Raw genomic sequence first — 24,466 nt, 5'->3', positions numbered from 1 at the left:
TATAAATGGTTCATATTATCTTGGATATGGTAAAGGCGGTGAATTAAAAGATATTGTTGATATGTTTGATTTATGCTATTATAAATTATTCAATTGTTTATAGGCCTAAATTTTAACATTCAGATTCAGATCATTTTATTAAAATATCATCTCACCGATCACCACCCAACCAAGAATTAAGAATAATTCCGTACGCACAACTTTCTGGTCTACATGGCCAGAACAGACACGGTGGACTGTCAACATTCGTGAAAGTTATTTAGGGACTACTTTTTCCACAACAACAACCAAAATGGCACACAAGTTTTACTCCAAATAACTCTCTTATCTACATGAACATTCACACCACTCCACCTGCGCCCAAATCATTTAACAGCTGGTACAAAGCTCGTCCGCTTAAAACGTGTAGAGATTAGTATCACGTATACGTCATGTAGACCAGAAATGAATGTTGCGCTGATGGTAGTAGCAAATTTGCTTCATTTTATAAATTTTGGTTAATCAGGCGTTGGCGAATGATTAATGCTAATTTCCGCTCATCTTGGAAATACAACGTGCAACGAGTAAAAGAAATTTGGTGAGAAAGGCAAGATTAAGAAGCACAGTTTTAACAATCTGAGAATTCGTAAAATTTAGCGAATTTAAAGTTTATTGTGGGTAATAGCGTTGCAATTATTTTATTTAAATTTTTAAGCATATGCTTTTTTTTTATTAAATTGTAATAACTGGAAATGGTATTTCTTTAAACGCCACGATAATTGCAAATTATTTGAAATCTTTACTTTTAATTTTGTATTTAATCAGCATTTTTGATGCTATATATTTAATATATATGTGTATATACATACATATTAATAAATAAGGAACTGTTTTACAGATTAATATCCATAAAAATGAGGAAGTAAGGATTGTGCTTCAAGGCAAACTGTAATAAAATCGTTTTATTCGATATGTAGAGGTTAAGGAAAACCACATATTCCCACATAATTTAGTTAAGATAATGTACATACGAACCGATATTCGCACCGTAAATGTTTGCGCCATAACATTAATACGTATTGACGACATACTATATAACAGTTTTATAATTTTTAATTTTACTTTATGCGTTGAATTTATGGACTTTTAGAAACTATGAGCCCTAATGTGAGATGGTTAAACTATAAGTTATAAATTTGCATATTCTAAGATACGGATATGTGTAATATTTCTACCAAGTGTGTATAAGATATCTCCCATAGATTTTAAGTACTTACATAAAATATAATAGTTAGCAGAGCCATGAACTATGTTAGAAGTCATATATGTATGTTCTACACCACGAAAATATGTATCAAAATCAAATTGGGAAGTTGGTTCGTTACTTAGATACTTGTACCACTGTATGTATTTGCAAATAAAAGTCGAACCTACGAATGTGGTCTTGACCACAAATAAGATGAAATAAAAGGAAAATATTCGGAGATCGACTGAATCAAGTAACGAACTAGAACTTTGAATAAAAAACGAATTAACACACATGACGGAAAGTAGTAAAGTCTATAATTACTTAAATGAACTACATATGTTCGACTAAAACTTGAAAAAAGGAGTGCTGAAAAACGAACATGTGGCGAGTAACATATTTTATATATATAAATCTACCACCATTCTTTGATAACTAAATCTCGCAACCGTCAAATTTTGACCCTAAGGAATGGAAATATTATTTATAAATAAATTTACTCAATATTTTTAGTTTATACTCAAGTTTTTGAAACTCTGTACTTCTGCAACTCTTCTAGAGCGTACATACTCAAAATTTTTAAAGAAGTTCATTTAAATAAACCTTCTACTCCAACTAGACATTGGCCTTTCAGTATTATAATTATATGAAAGACCATCGTTCAAGAAATCGAAAGGAACTACTGCCTTACGGATCCCAATGGATTTTCCTTGCTTCAAAACTATGAATGAATTAAACTTAAGTCCAGTTGTATTGTTGTAACACGGCAATATTTCCAACGTTATCTTTTATGAATACCAAATATTTGTATACCCTGAACAGGGTATATGAAGTTTGTCACGAAGTCTGTAAGCGAAGGAAGCGTCGGAGACCCTATAGAGTAAATATATGTATAAGATCAGTATGTTGAGCTGAGTCGATTTACCCTTGTCCGTCTGTCTGTATATATACGTAATAGTCCCTCAGCTTTTAAGATATCGTTTTGAAACTTTGCGAACGTTATTTCCTCTTCAAGAAGCTGCTCATTTGTCGGAACTGCCGATATCGGACCACTATAACATATAACTGCCATACAAACTGAACGATCGGAATCAAGTTCTTGAATGGAAAACTTTTGCATTTGAAAATGTATCTTCACAAAAGTTGGCACAGGTTACTTTCTAAGGCAACAATGTAATCTCCGAAGAAATTGTTCACATCGGTTAACTTTAGCATATAGCTGCCATACAAACTGAACGATCGGAAAAAAGTTCTTGTATGGAAAACTTTTGCACTTGACAAGATATATTCACAAAATTCGGTACAGATTATTTTCTAAGGCAACAATGTAATCTCCGAAAAAACTGTTCAGATCGGATAACTATAGCATTTAGCTTCCATATAACCTGAACACATAGTTACTAAAAGAAATGCACCTGTTAAGGGTATATTTGCTTCGGTGAAGCCGAAGTTAACGTTTTTACGTAACAAAATATCAAGAACGCGGGTTAATAAATATATCATAATAATAAAAATAAATAATAAATTAATTTAACTTAAGATGTGTAAAATAAGCTACAGAAACCTGATGATGATCAATATGGCCGTACAGCCTAAGTTTCATTGTCTGAATCGAACAGATCGAATTGTTCTTACGACGCTGTGCTTCGAAAAGCCCAATTGTTAATAATAAAGTGGTAAGAACAAAACATGAATTGTAAGCGAAGTTTGTTTTTTTTTTTAATCTTGACGATAGTGGCTATCGATATAAAAATGTGGTTTTTTACAATAGATTTTAAAATTTTAAATTTTATTTTCAAAATTATATTATTTAATATCTTTATTTCATCAGAAAAGCAATTTTCTAAGACTAACAGGTTTAAAATTGTTTTTAAGTCATACTTTGAAAAACAAGTTTGAGATAAAATTTTTAACGTCTTTTTGTGGCTACTTCAATATCTACCCACTAAGTAGATAGATCAAATATACCGATGAAGATGAGCTAGCTAAAGAAACTGAGCGGATACTAAAAAAGAAGCGCTCTTCAAAAAAAAAACGCAAAGCTGATACTTCCCCAACAATTATTAGCCCTTCGAAAAATAAAAATAAAGAGCAGGCGGCCAACAATGATACTAAAACCCACCGCCCACCTCCTGTTATAATAAACGGTGTTCAAAATTTTAATAAACATTCTAATATTACAGATCTAATAAATAACAAGTTTCTAATTAAGCTTTTGAGCAACAGCGCTTACAAACTTAATGTCTTCGATGCAAATAATTGTCACACAATAACAAATTCTTATCTAATGAAAATATACCTTGGTTTAGCTACGAGAGTAAACATATTTAATAGGCCAATAAGGCAATGATAAAAAATTTACACCACTCATGCGATACACAATCCACTTTAAATGATCTAAAATTTCAAGGTTTTAATGTCATAAATGCAATTAATAAGCTTAAATGGAAGACTAAAGAACCACTACATATGTTTATACTCTCGCAACAATGTTGCTAAGGAGAGTATTATAGTTTTGTTCACATAACGGTTGTTTGTAAGTCCTAAAACTAAAAGAGTCAGATATAGGGATATACATATATACCAAAGTGATCAGAGTGACGAGTAGAGTCGAAATCCGGATGTCTGTCTGTCCGTCCGTCCGTCTGTCCGTCCGTCCGTGCAAGCTATAACTTGAGTAAAAATTGAGATATCATGACGAAACTTGGTGCACGTATTCCTTGGCTTCATAAGCAGGTTAAGTTCGAAGATGGGCAAAATCGGCCCACTGCCACGCCCACAAAATGGCGGAAACCGAAAACCTATAAAGTGTCATAACTAAGCCATAAATAAAGATATTAAAGTGAAATTTGGCACAAAGGATCGCATTAGGGAGGGGCATATGTGAACGCAATTTTTTTGGAAAAGTGGGCGTGACCCCGCCTCCTACTAATTTTTTTGTACATATCTCGGAAACTACTATAGCTATGTCAACCAAACTCTACAGAGTCGTTTTCTTCATTCATTTCCATATACAGTTCAAAAATGGAAGAAATCGGATAATAACCACGCCCACCTCCCATATAAAGGTTATGTTCAAAATCACTAAAAGCGCGTTAACCGACTAACAAAAAACGTCAGAAACACTTAATTTTACGGAAGAAATGGCAGAAGGAAGCTGCACCCAGGCCTTTTTAAAATTGAAAATGGGAGTGGCGTCGCCCACTTATGGACCAAAAACCATATCTCAGGAACTACTTTACCGATTTCAATGAAATTCGGTATACAATATTTTCTTAACACCCTGATGACATGTACGAAATATGGGTGAAATCGGTTTACAACCACGCCTTCTTCTATCGCTATTTTGAATTCCATCTGATGCCTTTTCTGTATAATACATATATAGTACATTAGGAACCAATGATGATAGCGGAATAAAACTTTACAAAAATACGGTATTTGAAAAATATGTAAATGACGTATAATAAAATCTCGATTATCATTTTATCATGCGAGAGTATAAAATGTTCGGTGACACCCGAACTTAGCTCTTCCTTACTTATTTTAGTAGTATTTGATACTACCGAAGACATTTAGAAAATTCACCAGATCAAAACTATTCTTGGTACCGTTGTCAAAGTTGAGCCTATTAAAGCATCCAAATTAATTCCGCAGTGCAAAAACTGTCAAGCTTTTGGACATACAAAAACCTTCTGTGGTAAGCCATTGAGGTGTGTGAAATTTGGAGGCAAACATCCTACTATTGAATGTAGAAAAGCTGAAAAAGATCCTGCTAAATGTTGCAACTGCGGCGATTCTCATCCTGCAACCGTGGTTGTGTCGTCGCAAAAGAACTGCAAAAACTTAGAGATAAAGGGAATGGTAATTCAGTAGAGGAGAATGCCAATGCTCCGAAATCCAAATTTTGGATTAACTAAATGAGCAAAAGAAACTATTATCAAGTCCTTTAATCAGCGGCTCAACGCTCTTGAGCACCATCAAAAATTTATTGATGAACAGTAAATCTTTAAAAATAAGGCTATGGTACGCTAATGGTCTTTCCAAGCAAAAATGAATTGGAAGTTACTCTACATGACAGAAATCTTAATATACGTCTTTCGTCTGAAACGCATTTTACGAACCAATCATTTTTAAAATTTAAAAATTAAGAATTAATATCACACACAACGCCCGGCAAACTTAGCACGAGGAGGGAGTGATATAATTATCAAAAGCAATATTCAACAGTGCGAGGAAGATCCGATTAAGACGCAAGAAATCCAAGCTACAACAGTTCCAGTTAAATTCCACAATCACCCATTGAATCTTATTGCTCTGTATAGTCCACCTTATCATAATATAAAAACAGATACGTATATGCATTTATTAAAAAAATTATGACAGAAGGTCTTTAACACAAACACACTAATTGGGGATATCGTTTAACAACAACCAAAGGTCGAGAACTTCTTAAAGCTATACAAGCAGTTGGATGCAATTTCGTTGCTACAGGAAGACGCACTTATTGGCCTACAGATAGACAGAAATTGCTAGACCTTCTTGACTTCTTTATAATCAATAAACTACCGAAACTCGATTTATGTATTAAAGATTGCTCAGACCTAAGCTCTGACCATTCACCAGTGCCATTGACGCTGTATGAAAGGCCTATTATTTCGTCCGCCAAGCCAATGTTATGTAATAAACACATTAATTGGTTTAAATTTAAAAGTATGGTGAATAAAGTCGACCCAAAGCTCAAGCATATATCGACAGGTATACTCGCACGCTGGAAAGAGTATGTCAAAAAAAAGGAGCGAGCTTAATATGAAATTTGGCAAACTTTAACACCTAGTTGGCAGGAAATCTACGCTATCAATTCAAAACAAACTGTTACTATATAATCAAGTTCTAAAGCCAGTTTGGCTCTACGGAGTCTAACTATGGAATTGCTCAAGTAAACGCTGTATTGCCAGCAATCAGCGCTTTCAAAGTAAGGTACCAAGGACTTTAGTTAATGCTCCTTGGTACATTAGATCAGCAAGGTCTCAAGAACTGAGGCTTATACAACACGTTAATGGGGAAGCCTCCAGTGAAAGCCTGCCGATCTAGTAAGACAACATTAGCAGCAAATGTAATTATTAGCATTTAGCTTTTAAGTATCTCTCATAATTAATTAGACTAGAATTGTTGCTAGTATTTTATTTGTATATACTAGGTACAATATAAAATAAAACAAGTAAGGAAGGGCTAAGTTCGGGTGTCACCGAACATTTTATACTCTCGCACAATAAAGTGATAATCGAGATTTCATTATCCGTCATTTACATATTTTTCAAATACCGTATTTGTGTAAAGTTTTATTCCGCTATCATCATTGGTTCCTAATGTATATATTATACAGAGAAGGCATCAGATGGAATTCAAAATACGTTATAATGGAAGAAGGCGTGGTTGTTAACCGATTTCACCCATATTTCGTACATGTCATCAGGGTGTTAAGAAAATATTACATACCGAATTTCATTGAAATCGGTAAAGTAGTTCCTGAGATATGGTTTTGGTCCACAAGTGGGCGACGCCACTCCCATTTTCAATTTTTAAAAAGGCCTGGGTGCAGCTTCCTTCTGCCATTTCTTCCGTAAAATTTGGTGTTTCTGACGTTTTTTGTTAGTCGGTTAACGCACTTTTAGTGATTTTCAACATAACCTTTGTATGGGAGGTGGACATGGTTATTATCCAATTTCTTCCATTTTTGTACTGTATATGGAAATGCCTGAAGGAAACGACTCTGCAGAGTTTGGTTGACATAGATATAGTAGTTTCCGAGATATGTACAAAAAACTTAGTAGGGGGCGGGGCCACGCCCACTTTTCCAAAAAAATTACTTCTAAATATGCCCCTCCCTAATGCGATCCTTTGTGCCAAATTTTACTTTAATATCTTTATTTATGGCTTAGTTATGACACTTTATAGGTTTTCGGTTTCCGCCATTTTGTGGGCGTGGCAGTGGGCCGATTTTGCCCATCTTCGAACTTAACCTTCTTATGGAGCCAAGAAATACGTGTACCAAGTTTCAGCATGATATCTCAATTTTTACTCAAGTTACAGCTTGCACGGACGGACGGATAGATGGACGGACAGACGGACGGACGGACAGACTGACATCCGGATTTCAACTCTACTCGTCACCCTGATCACTTTGGTATGTATAACCCTACATATATCTGACTCTTTTAGTTTTAGGACTTACAAACAACCGTTATGTGAACAAAACTGTATTACTCTCCTTAGCAACTTTGTTGCGAGAGTATAAAAATCGCTACCTTGCGGTGAAAATGTTTAGAAAACCTAAGTAGTATAACAGATTCAGCGAAGAAGACATGCGATGATTGCTCTTTGAGTGAACAAACCGCAGACTCTAAACATTGTGTGCAAGTTCCTTAGTGAAAATAAAAAAAATAATCAATTAAACATCTGTTAAACATTTGCATTGTAGTAAAAGAAGTCCTTTGGAGGGTACAAACAAGTATGGCTACGTATATTCTACTTTCGATTGTTTTGTTCCGTTACTTTCGATTATATTATTATATACTCGATTTTTTTTTTGTGTGTAAAACGGATGCCAGGATGTGAAATGTTGTCAGAGGGTGGAGAAGAAGTGAACGACGAAGAGTATGCTGAGAAACTAAATATATCGATAGGCTCGTGACATTCGATTTATAGCAAATGATTTTGGTATGAGTCGGGTCGCCTCGAAATTTGTGCCAAAATTGCTAACTTTCTCTCTAACTGGTGACAAATCAAAAGCTCAGTCATCCCAATGGAAGCTGCTGCATCCGCCATGACCGGAAAAAACAAAACTCCTTAGAAGAATTTCTTTTAGCACCTCTATAGACAGCTTGAATGGTTGGATTATAACCAAGACCATTTCTCATTTAAAAGTTATGTTGAAACCTACTAAAAGTCGGATAACTCACTTTTCAGCAGAAGCATTAAATTTCACGTCTTATAACGTATGGTACGGAAGGGCTTCCTAGGAGCCAGTATCAAATTCGACCATACACGTAGCAGAGTCCCCATTTGGAAGAAATCCTATATTTTAGACACTACTAACCGACGTTTACCAAATTTTGTGTCCCCCATTATTTATACATTCTTACCTAACGCTTTAAAAATGACTTACATATGTTAAAACAAGACTTCCATTTATTACTCTTTTAAATTTCGTTTAATTTTTTTACTTTACAGCTTATAAGTAAATCAAGAATCAATGACGTCATTGAAATAAAACTTTGTACAAATTGCGTTTTTAGATAGATCATATCACGTCTAAATATTATCAAAATTTCTCCACAACTATCGCGCCTCTACTATCGCATATATGGATCCCATTGAACATAGCTAAATTTTTACCAAAAGTATTAGTAAATCTACGGTGTAATATTGAAACTTTGAGAGCATATTTTTAATATAATGGCATGACTTTGTGTCAAAAATTGATAAAAGAAGGACATTATTTCCCCTAGTAAGGACAGCAGAGTTTATAACCTTTACAACGTCGGTCAGCAAGTGCAGTATCTTCAAAAAATTGCATTGGATTAAAAAAATTTCGCGCATACCATTAGACAAGAATATTTACTTAAGATATAGTGATGCAGTAACAAAAACTATTTATTGGTTCCTATTTCTCCGAAAATATTTAAAAAGTATATTAATTTCAGCTAATGTATTAATTAAATGGATATTTCAGATCAAAAGCTGAATTTTACCGTTTGACGCTCTTAAAAGCTCTCTTGGTATCCGCTGCGTTTTTTCAATAAAGAAATACTGTTTTATTACCACTTACTTTTTACTTACTTTTTTTCAAATTACCATCACCACGTCTCAGAATTAGTTAAACTTTTATGAAATTTAACCACAAAGCATACGGATTCTATTTTATAGTCATACCTTAACATAATACTAGTTTACTAAACATACTAACTATTAAATTTTTAATTACCTGCAACTTTTTTACCTACACCTTAAAGTATACATATGCATTTTACCTGCTTTCAACCTGCTTTCAACCTTCTTCATCCTTTCCTCATTAATTATTGAACGAATTTGTTCAAGTATCTACACACGTCGGCTTAAGCATTTTGACTTTTTTTTTACAATTAAATATAAGTTACCTTTATTTTTTTCTTTTTAAACTTAAAATTAATGAAAAATGAAACCACCATTTGGAGCCGATTTGGAATCGAATTTACCAAACTTTGGAGGTAATCAGTTGAAATGTCACTTCAGTTCTGGTTTCAACTCTAGTTCTTGTCAAATCAGCGGACTGGTTTCGTTTACATACGACCAAACATTTTCTATTATATTCAAATCTGGTTTTTGGGGTGGCCAATCAAGCATTTCAACTCCAGTTTCTGACAAATACTTTTTAATTAATTTGCTGTTATGACATGGACAAATCAAAAAATTACACTAAATTTTAACTTTGCATTCAAAAGCAAATGATTTAATCGATGTCATAATACTTATGCCGCTGCAAACTTTTCCGTCTCCTAACATTCTCATTAGCAGAAACTTAGCACAAAAAGGAATTCAAAATATACTATGAACGTGTGTAGCTGTAAATGCGCTCTTTGTTTTGAGCTCCTGTTTAATACCGTTATACGAAAGTGCAAAGCATAGCAAGGCGTGAAATTCATCGGCAGCGTATGTCAAAATAATTATGCCGATGTGTGTAGATGTTTTGCTGCTCCTGTTTTCCGTTTGCTTTTATGCGTTTTGTTACATACCACATTTTGAACAAAAGCTCATGTATTAACGCACATCTCTTAGTTAATTGCAGTAGTTACATAGAGGCGTTGATCCATGTTGCTTCTGCAGTCTCTATACTTCGTTGAACTTTAAAGCATCAATTAAAGCACTCATCAGACATATCGATAAGAAAAATAACCACACATTACTTTACCTTGCTAACTTCTATCTTCTGGTTGGTAATTGAAGTGCAATTGTTAACATACTTGTTGCAGGTAGGTACTCTCACCCTTTAACTCCGCAAACACTATACAGGAGATAATTTTACTTATAAGCATTTGTATTTCTACCGTTACACTAGAAGTAAACCCGAGCAGGGAATACCTACTTCAATTTTTAAAGAAAAACGTTATTCTAGAGGGTACTTGAGAATTGTTTGTGAGAAGTATATTGCAGCTTTCAAAAAAATTTCTAATGATTACCATATGTTCGTTCTGAACTCACCTAAGTACGCTATACATAATGTATGAATGTACTTGTCTTAAAAATTTTCGAACAATTTCGATTTTTTCGCAATGCTACATATTTTGAATAATAAACGTTTAAAAAATAAATAAAAAAAAGCATTAAGATAACTCACATATTGACCGATCTAAGCGGAATAAAGTCAGCCGGAAGTTCTAAAATCCTCCCTTAGGTATACCATAAGAGGGCTAAGGGAATTAATGATGTGATTTTTATATATATCTATACATTATGTTTTACCGATTGACCGATATTTAAAAAAAATCGCAATAAGAACTGGGCTCAATATATGCGGTTAGGGTTTGATATCAAAAACTTTTGTCTCAAGGTGGCGTACTTCAAAAATATTATTCGTTAAGAGTTTTATCCAAATACACTGATTAGTTCTTGATTTGTATACAAGAAAGTGAAATATTCAGATGCAACTTCAAATTATGTTATACGCGACTTTTTTCCGATATATCAGGATAATATCACGTACCGAATTTGGTTAAAATCGATCAAATGTGTAAAATATGGATTTTCACCTATAGGTTTTCACCAGATTTATGCCTCAGGCGTATTCTGTTATAGCTTTATCAAACTTTGAGTGATTTTGACAAAACCGTTATACATATAAGAAGTGGGCGAGGTTATAAATCCAAATCTCCGATAAACTTCCACAGTGTGGCTAGGGATGTCAAAAATATTTTTTCTGAGCGAATTTGATTATTGTAGCTAGAATGATTTAGGAGATATGTATACAAAATTTATTAAGGCACGGTACCACGCAAACTTTTTAAATATTTTTCAACCATAAATACCTCTTCCTAACGTAATTCGTTGTACTAAATAACATACTTGTATCTTATTGTGGAGCTTAGTTATGATACTTTCTAAGTTTTCGTTAATGCCGTTTTGTAGGTCAACATTCCCTTCTGGTGACAGTGCATCAGTGCGTGAGTGCGTTCGCACTCACAACTATCAGCATTATAGTCAGAATATTTAGAATATTCATACACAATTTTGTGTTCCAGTGTTTACAAATCAGGAAACCTCTTTATTTTGGGTGGTAAAAATGTTGCATGTGCAAGAGTACTTTGCAAAAAATAAGAATGAAATAGGAAAGGATGTAAAATTCTGTATACCACCCGTTCATACGGTTTGGTTTTGCCAAATCAAAACGTTTGGTGTATTTAAATGGTAATTTATCATCTAAAACTTGAAGAAAGCATTCGGTACATACATAGATATCTGATCAAGTCGTTCAACTTTGCTCAGCTATTTTCGACAATAGTCTGCACGTTACTAATTATGACAAGTAAGAAGGGGCTAAGTTCGGGTGTCACCGAACATTTTATACTCTCGCATGATAAAGTGATAATCGAGATTTCATTATACGTCATTTACATATTTTTCAAATATCGTATTTTTGTAAAGTTTTATTCCGCTATCATCATTGGTTCCTAATGTACTATATATTATACAGAGAAGGCATCAGATGGAATTCAAAATAGCGTTATATTGGAAGAAGGCGGGGTTGTGAACCGATTTCACCTATATTTCGTACATGTCATCAGGGTGTTAAGAAAACATTACATACCGAATTTCATTGAAATCGGTCTAGTAGTCCCTGAGATATGGTTTTTGGTCCATAAGTGGGCGAGGCCACGCCCATTTTCAATTTTTAAAAAAAGCCTGGGTGCAGCTTCCTTCTGCAATTTCTTCCGTAAAATTTAGTGTTTCTAACGTTTTTTGTTAGTCGGTTAACGCATTTTTAGTGATTTTCAACATAACTTTTGTATGGGAGGTGGGCGTGGTTATTATCCGATTTCTTCCATTTTTGAACTGCATATGAAAATGCCTGAATAAAACGACTCTGTAGAGTTTGGTTGACATAGCTATAGTAGTTTCCGAGATATGTACAAAAAACTTAGTAGGGGCCGGGGCCATGCCCACTTTTCCAAAACAATTGCGTCCAAATATGCCCCTCCCTAATGCGATCCTTTGTGCCAAATTTCACTTTAATATCTTTATTTATGGCTTAGTTATGACACTTTATAGGTTTTCGGTTTCCGCCATTTTGTGGGCGTGGCAGTTGGCCGATTTTGCCCATCTTCGAACTTAGCCTTCTTATGGAGCCAAGGAATACGTGTACCAAGTTTCATCATGATATCTTAATATTTACTCAAGTTGCAGCTTGCACGGACGGACGGACAGACGGACAGACGGACGGACAGACGGACGGACGGACAGACAGACATCCGGATTTCGACTCTACTCGTCACCCTGATCACTTTGGTATACATAACCCTACATCTGACTCTTTTAGTTTTAGGACTTACAAACAACCGTTATGTGAACAAAACTATAATACTCTCTTTAGCACCATTGTTGCGAGAGTATAAAAATGAATTAAAATGATTATTAATTTATTTAAGCTAATGTCCACACTATGACAGAGGGTTCTTACAAGTGAAACTCGTAAATGTAAAAAGGTTACATTTTTATGATAATTTAAATTTTTTGAAGATGTTGACTAGTTAACAAAATTTTTATTCATCCCCGATTAAGTTGAAACATTACAACGAAAAAAACAAACACAAATATTAGAATAATGGAGATATGCTACAAATTTAGTTATTTTCGTTTAATATTTTACAACATTATACGTGAATATAACGCTGTGTTTTAAATAGAAATTGCTTTATATTCAGTGTTGCATGTGTATATAAATATAATTACGTTTTCATAAGACTTTTAGACGACATTACTTAGCTATTACTTGTAGATATACTGTTTGTTTATTTTCAAAAATCGTGTTGTGTTCTTACTAAGACTTTAGGTCATGGTGCCTTTTAATAAACAATTTACAGAATTACATTTAAGAAGCTTATATTTAGTGATAATGAAATTAACTAAATGCCATTTGTGGCAGCTGACAAATGTTATTAAAATATTTATTTAAACTAAGCTCTTTCTTGTTTTTGTTGTAAAATAGTTTTCGTTGTTCTAAGGGGAAATTCCTTAAACTTTGGCGTCATAATGTCGTCTATTGTGTTTTAATTAATTTGATAGAAATTCAAGAATTTTTAACGGTGTACACATTCATGAGCCAGAACCTTGGTTGAAATGTTGTTCCAACCAATACTGAATTTAGCATAAAGCACACAAAATATACATTCTTATGAGATTAAAAAAGTCAGAACGAAACTTAATAATTTGATAATATTTAAAGATAATAACCGAGAAACCTTATGTAGAAGAATCGTACAATTCTGGACCTAGGGAGTCATTAAGAAGAGTAGAATTATACTAGACATACCAATAGTATATTAACAGTATTGTAATCATTTTAGACAATGAATTTTGAAACATTCACTGATTAGTTATCTAGCAAGATTATTGATTATACCAAACAACATTAAAGTTAAATGCGTAAATTTTTACATTCTTGATATGATATCTTCTTATGTACGTATGTACATACATATGTACTATACACATTATAAAAATGAATCGCTAAATGTGTTGCTAAGCGCATAACTCAACAACGCCTGTACCAATTTTGCCAATTCGTTTTTAAAATGTTCTTTGATGTTCAAGGACGGTTTTTACGGCACGAAAAATTCGAATAATTGCTGGAAAATCCCTAAAAACAACCCTTTTCTTTTTCCCATACAAACGAATGCATGTTTGTTTGTTATTAACTAAGAGAACGGCTACACCAATCTTGATAAAATTTTCAGAGGTTGTACGCTGTGGATCGCGGAAGGTTAAGAAATACAAATACCTTATACTTTTCATGAGGAAAAGTCGGAAAATTGGATATTTCCGAAAAGTAACTTTTTTCCTTACAAATTTGTTTTCAATTTTTGTTTGCTTTGTTTTCAATATTTTGATTTGTAAATTATTTGAATCGTTCAATTTCGGGAGCCTGCTTTTTTAGTCCAGCTATTCAAAAGAAAAATTATTGATAACACTGGTCAACACGATTTTTGGGTCTGACATCTACATGTTAAATTATAGTTTCTCTTATGACAAAAATAAGGAAACATTTGTTTTTTTCCAATTAAAGTTTGCTTTTGTAGAAATTAGAGCAATTTTTCGATTTTTAAGCAGAAATGACTGGTTTTTATATTTTTTCTACAATTTCACTATAGATTATAATTAGAAAACTTTTTTTTAGATACAAGAGTCGTTTTTATTCAAGATGTGTGAAAAAAAATAATATATAAATGTAAAATAACAAGAAATTACTGTCTAAAAGTGAATATTTTTTGTATTTCTTTTATGCGAATATGAGCTTTCTCGTATTAAACCCCAAATATTCTTATCGATGTAGATCAGCCCAAAGCAAACTTGAAGAACTAAAGATTAATATTTAAGTGTTTTTCAATGTCTGGGATCAGAATTCAAGCATGAGAACAGAAACCCAAAAAAAAAATTTTTTTTGTTGACCTGTGTAATTATTCAGTGAAAACTTTACGTGTGTTTCACACAGAGCGATCAATTGAGAAGAGGTCGCCATAATATCGGTCGACCTAATATCATTTCTACTGAAATTCCTGATGCAGTGGAAAATCTAGTATTATACGAAGTGATGAAAACCAATATGGTTCATGGGCCTTGCGGGCACCACAATTCCACTTCGGTTTGTATATCTGACAATAAATGCACCAAACACTATCCACGTGCTTTTCTTTCGGAAACACAAACTAGAAATGGTGGATATCCACTCTATCGGCGTCGCTCACCAGACGACAATGGCAGAACATTTAGCATTCAAACACAGGGATCGTACTATATTCACCATTATTGTCTAATTCACATTCAAAACTCATATCAATGTTGAGTATTGCAGTTTGGTGTAATCGATAAAATACGTTTGTAATTACGTCACCAAAGGAAGCAACATGGCGGTTATTAGTCTTGAACGAGATGAGATCAGCAAGTTTCAAACGGGTCGATACGTGAACTGCAATAAAGCGCTTTGTAGGATATTTACTTTTGCAATTCACGAACGTTTTCCGAATGTTTTGCGTCTCGCAGTTAATTTGGAGAATGGCCAAAGAGTGTATTTCAACCCAGTGAATGCAGTACAGCCAGCACGTGTTTTTTCTCAACTTTCGTCAGTGATCCGTTTGCGAGAACATTGCTCTATTCGGAAATACATATCTTGATATTATATATAGAATGCATCGTCAAAGAAATATTTACGCAGAAAGCAAGACCAACCAGCAGATTGACATCCAGGTGTATCAACTAATGCATTAGGACGAATCTACACAATCCACCCGGAAAACGACGATTGCTTCTACCTTCGGTTGCTATTGATTAATGTACGCTGTTCAACTTTATTTGAGTCATTGCCTACTGTGAATGGTACGGTGTGCGCAAGTTTTGGAGAAGTAAACCAGCAATTACAATTGCTGAAACATGTTAATCACTGGAATGAAAATGATTCAACATATCAGCCTTTAAATCCGCGTCAATAATGGGATACGAACAAAAATGACATTGCCGAAGACATTTTACATAGTCTTCGCTAAAAATTGGAAATGGGTCAATTCCGGTTAATACTTCCGGTGGTTTGATATCAATTCCATCTTCCTTTTTCGTAACTACCTCCTTAAGTTCACGCGCAATGTTAGCTGCCAAAAATACCGATGTTGTTGACTTAATCTGGAAGATTCATAGTCAAATTCCGAGAGACTTGCGCTCATACAAATCGATCGTTCGTCTTGACAATGAAGACGACGCCGAGAATTATCCGGTGGAATTTCTAAATTCTATGGAATGGCTTGGTATGCCACCGCATCATTTACGTCTCAAAGTTGGATCTGTCGTTATTATGTTCCGCAATCTTCAAGCACCGAAACTGTGTAATGCAACCCGACTGATTGTAATGTAGCTATCTTATAGAATGGGGCAGAATGCTTGACTCTACGAATTTCTCTGAGCTTCAACGATTTGCCGTTTCAGTTCAAACCTTTTCCGTTTTCAAAGAGTTCTACAATTTTCCATATCAGTTCCAACGCATTCCGTTTCCAGTGAAAATTGCATTTGAGATGACAATCAACAGGACCTAAAGATAGTCGCATAATGTGTGGCATAAATTTGGAAATGCTATATTTTTAACACGGTCACGAGTTGGAAAGTCATCTTTTCTGTACATCGGAACCGAAACCAAAAAATGTTGTTTATCAAGCTGCGTTACATTGAAAAAAAAATGAAATAATAAAGTTAATTTTCTTTTCATTTCAAAACACATAATTTCATGCAGGACAACGTCTGCGGGGTCAGCTAGTATAAATATATACATATAAATATATAAATATAGTTTCAAATATGAAATATTTTAATGGTAAACTTGATTTTAAAGTTTATATTAAACGGAACTTTTTGTTTAAATCATTGTGTATTTGCTTGAAGCTATAAAAAACATAATTTGTTTTTAAACGCACAACTGGTTAACACGAACATGCCGTTAATTTTTCTATGTCTGATTTTGATTAAACCATAGCTCTGTATTATGACTTCTAGTCATATTCACTGGGAGTGTACTCATTGTAGCATAATATTCTTTAACTCATCTAAAAAGTCTAACGTTTACAAACAAATGCCTTAAAATGATCGTCATAAGCAGGATATTTCGTAAGTGCATTCATGTTGATGCGCGTTGTCTGGCTGTGACAACGAAATTTAATGTATTATTATTCCCTACGAAATATGTTGCTAGCAAACTGCAGCATATGAATCTGACAGAAAATAGCAAAGTAAGAAATAAAGATTACCTAAATTTATTCGGGATCGAATACTAAAACACTTCGGAGCACTTATGGGATTAATGCTTTTGTTAAGAATAAGGAGTCGAAAACCATCAAGATGATTCACAGCCGTTAGGTAAAATTATAGACCATTTTTAATTGGAGCTATTCGCCGAAAATTGCATAATAAAGTTAAGGAAGTCATAATATACCTTAAACTCCATCAATTTACCTCATTTATTAATTTAAAAATTAGTTGAGTCCAAATCGGTAGATCGGGACCGAGAAATGGGATTTCGGAAAAGTGGGCGGTGACACTTCACTCGTAAAAGTTTCATACTGGCTCTCATAAAACACTTTCAAACATTTTGGAAGTAAAATTTACATGTGGAGTGAGCGGGGTTATTTTCCGATTTAATCAATTTTCCCACTGGAAGTAGAAGTTCTTATAATATTCGTGCTTAGCAAATTTGGTTTCTGTAGCTTTGCTGGTTTAGGAGGTATGCACATTAACCATATTAGAGGGCAATCAAAAATTTGTATCCAGCTACTGCGATCCCCGGTGTCAAATTACTTGCCTTATATCCTAATTAAATGCTCAATTTCGGCACTTTATAAGCTTTCGGATAATGGCGATTTAGTGGTCCGATTACACCCATATACGAACTCATACTTTTTTTTTGTACAAAGAAACCTGCGCAGAAAGTTTCATCAAGATATTTCAATTTTTACTCAAGTTATAGCTTACGTGAACGAATTGACGGACGGACGGACAGACAGTTAGTTAGCCGGATTTCAACTTTTCTCGTCATCCGAATTGAAATGTGAATTTTGTCCATTTCATCTCCTTCAAAGTAATCCTCTCCCGCCGACGAATTTACCAGTGATCATAGCACTTGGAAAAATCCTCTGTCGTGATGGCCATCAGAGCCTTTTTCGATTCAGCTTTTATAGCCTCAATTGAGTCAAGACGGTGTCCTCGGATTGGTCATGTGAATTTGCTGAATAGTCAGAAGTTACACAAGGGTAAATCAGGCGAATGCGGGGGTTTCGGCGCCATATTAGTTGAAAATGTGGCGAAGTGATCACGATTAACCAAAGCAGTATGAGATGGTGCATTATCGCACTTCTTTGTTCAATAAATTCAGACATAGTAAAAATCGAAGAAATCACTTTTAGAGCCTCACAAAACGAAGTGTATCTCAAATACTAAAGAATGTTTTGACGTGAAATTTAGCATAGATGTCACTAACAGAGCAATCAACTTACAGACAAATTAACCGATTCGAAAAACACGTAAAGTTAAAAATTCACCTTTCAATTTAATAAAAGTAGTATGTGTAATTCCATATCTATCTCGCTTAGTTTTAAATGATACGTACAACCGTAAACAAAACTATAATGCTCTGTAGCAACAGGTTACAAGAGTATAAAAACTACAGATAATGACGTATTGAAAATTTGTTAAACAATTTATTCATTACCTTTTATACTAAGTTGATAGTTTTGTGCAAATGAATTCGGCTGTTTGATGTGAACGATGAGAAAGAAGAATTTCGTTTCACATTACTGAATGCAGAATTAGATAACTAGACTGGAGCTTCTCTTACTTATTTGCAAAAAGATACCTTAATGGTTATTTAAAAAACGATTTCTAAATATAGCTTACTTAGAATCAACTATCTGAGTTCATAAGAATTAATGTACACCTACGGAATTAACAAATATGTATATATCCACCAAGAAGTCGTTTCTGTACTAGGTTTTTCATTTAATTTATGAAAAAAGATGGAATGTGAAATTTCATATTATTGGAAAGTTTATATTAGAAATTGAAATTAAGTATAAATCTAATCAAACTCAGTAACCAAAACAAGTTTACAGATATTTCATAATTGACCCAAATTCACTTGCAGATTTCGCATAATTAGCTACAAGGCACATACATTTCCCAACAGGTAAACATACTCTCATTTGCTTGTAATTCAACCAACAATATGATGCTTTAAATTATGCACTTGTATTTCAAGCACTCATGGACGCACGCAACTGATTTCCCAGAAGCCTGTCCATTATTGAATTAGAGGCAAATTCGCAGCAAATTGAACAAGATTTCATAATTGAATTTCGACAGTTACAACGCATAAGTAAGGTGACCGCTTCTGGTTACTACATATTGTATAATACATTTTGCGCGGTCACATGGGCTGAATAGGGTATATTATAATATATTTGTCTCTATAAAGGAAACATCGAATACCCTATAAATTGTGTACTTGTATAAATTATCAGTATGACAAGTGGAGTCAACTGCAATATGGTACGCTTGTCTTTTTTACATACTTAAATACTTTCTCATCATAAGGCTGCTCATTAATCGAAACCGCGAAATAGGACAACCATAAGATATAGGATCCATATAAACTGACCAATTCAATTCAATCCTTTGTATGGAAAACTTTTTTATTTGACAAAGTATCTTCAGGAAATGTGGCATAGATTATTATCCGAGACATCGCTATACCCTCCCATGAAATTGGTCAGATCGAACAGTTAAAGCATATTGCTACCATACAGACTGACCTACCAAACCCAAACCCAAAAAATTTCGAGTTCGTAAATGGGCGTAATCGGACCACTGTCACGCCCACTTATCGCCATTAATAAAAAACATAGAACTAAGCACCAAATTAAGACATAATTTGGTATAGATCGCAGTAGCAAGGGACACTTGTGGGCAAACATTTTTGAAAAGCGGGCGTGGCCCCGCCCTCTAATAATTTTAATGTATATATCTCCTAACCCACTTAAGCTAAAATAACCAAATTTGCTGAGCACAAATCCTATAAAAACTTCTACCCTCTTCTTCTTCTTTACTGGCGTAGACATCGCTTACGCCATTATCGCCGAGTTAACAACAGCGCGCCAGTTGTTTCTTCTTTTCGCTACGTGGTGCCAATTGGATATTCCAAGCGAAGACAGGTCCTTCTCCACTTGGTCCTTCCAACGGAGTGGAGGTCTTCCTCTTCCCCCGCTTCCCCCGGCGGTTACTGCGTCGAATACTTTCAGAGCTGGAGGGTTTTCGTTTCGTTGAACTATGTCAATGTCGTCATATATCTCATACAGCTCATCTTTACGACTTCAAAGTTATGAGTGCCAACAGTGACGTGAGAGCCAAGTAGCGAGTGCGACGACTGTTTGTTTGATGGATGCAGATATTTCGTCTTGCCCTCGTTCACTGCCAGACCCAATCTTCTACCCGCAGTGTGAAAATTAATCAAATCGGAGGATAACCCTGTTCACTCCCCATGTAGCGGTACAGTTAAAAACTACTGAAAGAGCAATAAATTAATAACTAAATACACCAGAGACATTAAATGAAACACAATATCTCGGGACCCGACAAACCCGCTAAAATGGGCGAATTCGGATTACAACCATGCCTACTTCCCATATAACAAAATTTTAAATTCAACTACATTCCTACATTTTCCCGTACACAAGTCGAGAAGAAATTAATATAACAAGATGAAACTTTGCACGAATAAGGCATTTAGTGTAAAACAAAAATTAACAAATCCAACAAAAACTGTCCAAGCCCATATCGAATATTTGAACGCCGGTAGTTGACTTTTGATCGAAAAAATTTGGTCAATGTGTAAGATATTTAATTGAAATTTAAGGATAATTTTTCTCTCTTCGTGGTATGTTTGTATATCAACAATTGATTGAATTGAAGCAATACTTATTAGCCTTCATACACCTAATATAAATATTTTCGAAATTTCGGGTGACTGTGCACTGCATATATCGGCCAATATGTGAGTTATCTCTAAATAGATAAAATTCGGCGAAAACTTGACGTAATTCCTATATAAACGTTGGTATCCAGATTGCGAGTAATTTCTCAAGAAAAAAATACATTATTTCTTCAAGTAATTTTGACAGCTGCTTACGCAATGTGAATGATCGACATTAGAAGAGCAAGAGAGAATAAATAAAAACAAGAATAAACGTTAACTTCGGTTGCACCGAAGCTAAATACCCTTCACAGGTGCATTTCTGTTAGTAACTATGTGTTCAGTTTGTATGGAAGCTATATGCTATAGTAATCCGTTCTGAACAAGTTTTTTAGAGATTACATTGTTGCCTTAAAAAATAATTTGCACCAAATTTCGTGAATATATCTTGTCAAATGTGAAAGTTGTCCATACAAGAACTTGATTCCGATCGTTCAGTTTGTATAACAGCTATATGCTAAAGTTAACCGATCTGATCAATTTCTTCGGAGATAACATTGTTGCTTTAGGAAATAATATATACAAAATTTCGTGAATATATCTTGTCAAATGTGTAAGTTGTCCACACAAGAACTTGATTCCAATCGTTCAGTTTATATAGCAGCTATATGCTATAGTTAACCGATCTGATCAATTTCTTCGGAGATTACATTGTTGCTTTAGGAAATAATATATACCAAATTTCGTGAATATATCTTGTCAAATGTGAAAGTTGTCCACACAAGAACTTGATTCCGATCGTTCAGTTTGTATGGCAGCTATATGTTATAGTGGTCCGATATCGGCAGTTCCGACAAATGAACAGCTTCTTGAAGAGAAAATTACGTTTGCTAAATTTCAAAACGATATCTTAAAAACTGGGGGATACGTTCGTATATATACAGACAGACGGACAGACAGACGGGCAGACCTACGGTCAACTCAGCTCAACATACTGATCATTTAAATACCTACTTAATGGGGTCTGCGACGCTTCCTTCTGGGTGTTACAAACTTCGTGGCAAACTTAGTATACCCTGTTCAGGGTATAAAAATAAGAAGGAAATTATGTACTAATTGAAACTACTGAGGTAACATATGAACACAAACTTTATAATGAAGTGGCACTAAACCTAAAATACTAAAGAACTAAAGCCATCATACCCTCAGGCTACTTATACAGTAAAGAGGGCAGAAGATTATTACTTGATGCATCTAGCATTAGTTTTATGAAGTCTGCACATATCATAAATGACTCATCGCTATGTTGCCCTTTATTTAACGCATTGGAGTTTTGGCCGAAACTTAATCATAGCCCATTCAAAACAAATTGTTTTAAAACGCAACATTTAATGAAACATTATTTCAAATAACTTTAGGAAGAGCCGTCATATCTTCTACTTCTTCCTTACTGATGAGACACCACTTGCCCGGTTATAGCTGAGTTAACAACAGCGCACGAGTCGTTCCTTCTTTTCGCAATGTGGAGCCAATTGGAGATTCCTAGCGAGCTAGGTCTTTCTCCACCTGGTCCTTCCAACGGATTGGAGGCCTTCCTCTTCCTCTGTTTCCCCCGGCGAGTACGGCGTCGAATACTTTCAAAGCTGGAGTGTTTTCGTCCATTCGGACGACATGACCAGCGTAGCTGCTGTCTTTTAATTTGCTGAAGTATGTTAATGTCGTCATATATCTCATAGTGCTCGTCGTTCAATCGAATGCGATATTCGCCGTGGCCAATGCTCAAAGAACCATAAATCGTTCGCAAAACCTTTCTCTCGAAAACTCGCAACGTCGACTCATCAGATGTGGTCACCGCCCATGCCTCTGCACCATAAAACAGGACAGGAATAATGAGTGACTTATATTGTTTGGTTTTTGTTCGTCGAGAGAGGACTACAGTTTTCAATTGCTTACTTAGTCAGAAGTAGCACATGTTGGTAAGAGTTATTCCAAGTTGGATTTCGAGGTTGAAATTGAAGTTGCTATTAATACTGGTCCCAAGATGGGCGAAATTATCCACGTCTTCGACGTTATGATTGTCAACAGTGACGTGGGAGTATAGGCGCGAGTGCGACTCCTGCTTGATTGATGACAAGAGATATTGTTCACTACTAGACCCGTTTCATCACTTCCTAATCCATTCTGGAGAAAATAGAACCAACTGCCTGTTGTTAGGTTAAGGTCCAATCAGTTTGTTGACGGTGGGTTATAATCTTTCATACGATATTTTCGATATAAATGCGATGTTGAGGAAGCTTATCCCACGGTAGTTGTTGCTGATTGCGGGTTTGGGCAGAGCACACTTTAATTCAAATTGTCGGGCATGATTTAGTCCAACCATATTCTACAAAGAAGCTGATGCGTGCCCCTTATCGGTTCTTCGCCACCGTAGTTGCATATTTTGGGTAATTACTATTCGAGGTTCCTTCTGGTATAGCAATGGATCATCTGCTCCATCGTCATTGATTTAGGAATCGGATTCGCCTTCTGCTAGGGTTATGCTTTTACTGCCATTCAGCAGGCTGGCGAAGTGTTCACTCCATAGTTTTAATATCCTCTGAGAATCGGTTACAAGATCACCTCCTTATGTTCTACAAGATTCACGCATTTCGACCTCTCTCTTTTGTTTTTTTTTTTGTCTGCATATGCAATGCTTCCCTCTTCAACTCTCGGTATCTAACCCATCCCGCACGTATTGTGGTCGGTAGTAACGATCCGCGGAAGACTGTCTTCCCTTCATTGCGATACGGCACTCCTCATCAAACCAGCTGCTTTTTTGCATTTTCCAAAAACCAATGGTTTCATTTGCAGTTGTGCGTAAGGAGTTTGAAATGCCGTCCACAAGTCGAGTAGAAAATCGAGTCGTGGTTAGGACCTCGAAGTGTACGCACGTCTAAAACACTGGAGACGTGTTTTCCGTCTATCACAACATAATCGATCTGGAGACAGGCATGTTGCTTTGCAAATTTTTCTATGCTGGAATCTAGTACTAAAGATAATCAGATTTCGGGCTCCGGCGAAAACGATCATCCCCACCTCATGGAGGTTGAATTTACCTACTGTTGTGCTATAGATACTTTCTTTGCCCACCTTGGCGTTAAAGTCGCCATGCTCATAGAAGGGGTTTTTGGTCACATTGTGGATGTAGGTCCCAAATCCAGCGCACAACCCTGAGAAGGGATGGTTCGTTGGTACCCAAAGGATACTTGGTCTAAGGCCAGCAGTCGTGAGTTGCTAGAGCCGTATATAAAAGAGTCGTTTCTGGCCACTCCCAAGTGAATGACTATCAGAAAACTTTCCTCACTTGCGTGAACTTCTACATATGTCTCCATTCGCCGTCATAACGGCAGCTTTTTTTACATGGTTTCCTAGTTCCATGCAAGTTAGAGATCAATTTGGAATGTTTAACTCTTTGGAGGATTTGTAAAAAGGTAATTTAATGAAATAAATTG

This window comes from Bactrocera tryoni, chromosome 5 (genome assembly GCF_016617805.1).
Source record: "Bactrocera tryoni isolate S06 chromosome 5, CSIRO_BtryS06_freeze2, whole genome shotgun sequence".
NCBI lineage: Eukaryota > Metazoa > Arthropoda > Insecta > Diptera > Tephritidae > Bactrocera > Bactrocera tryoni.
The sequence above is the reverse complement of the archived record's forward strand: the minus strand, read 5'-3'. Positions refer to the sequence as shown.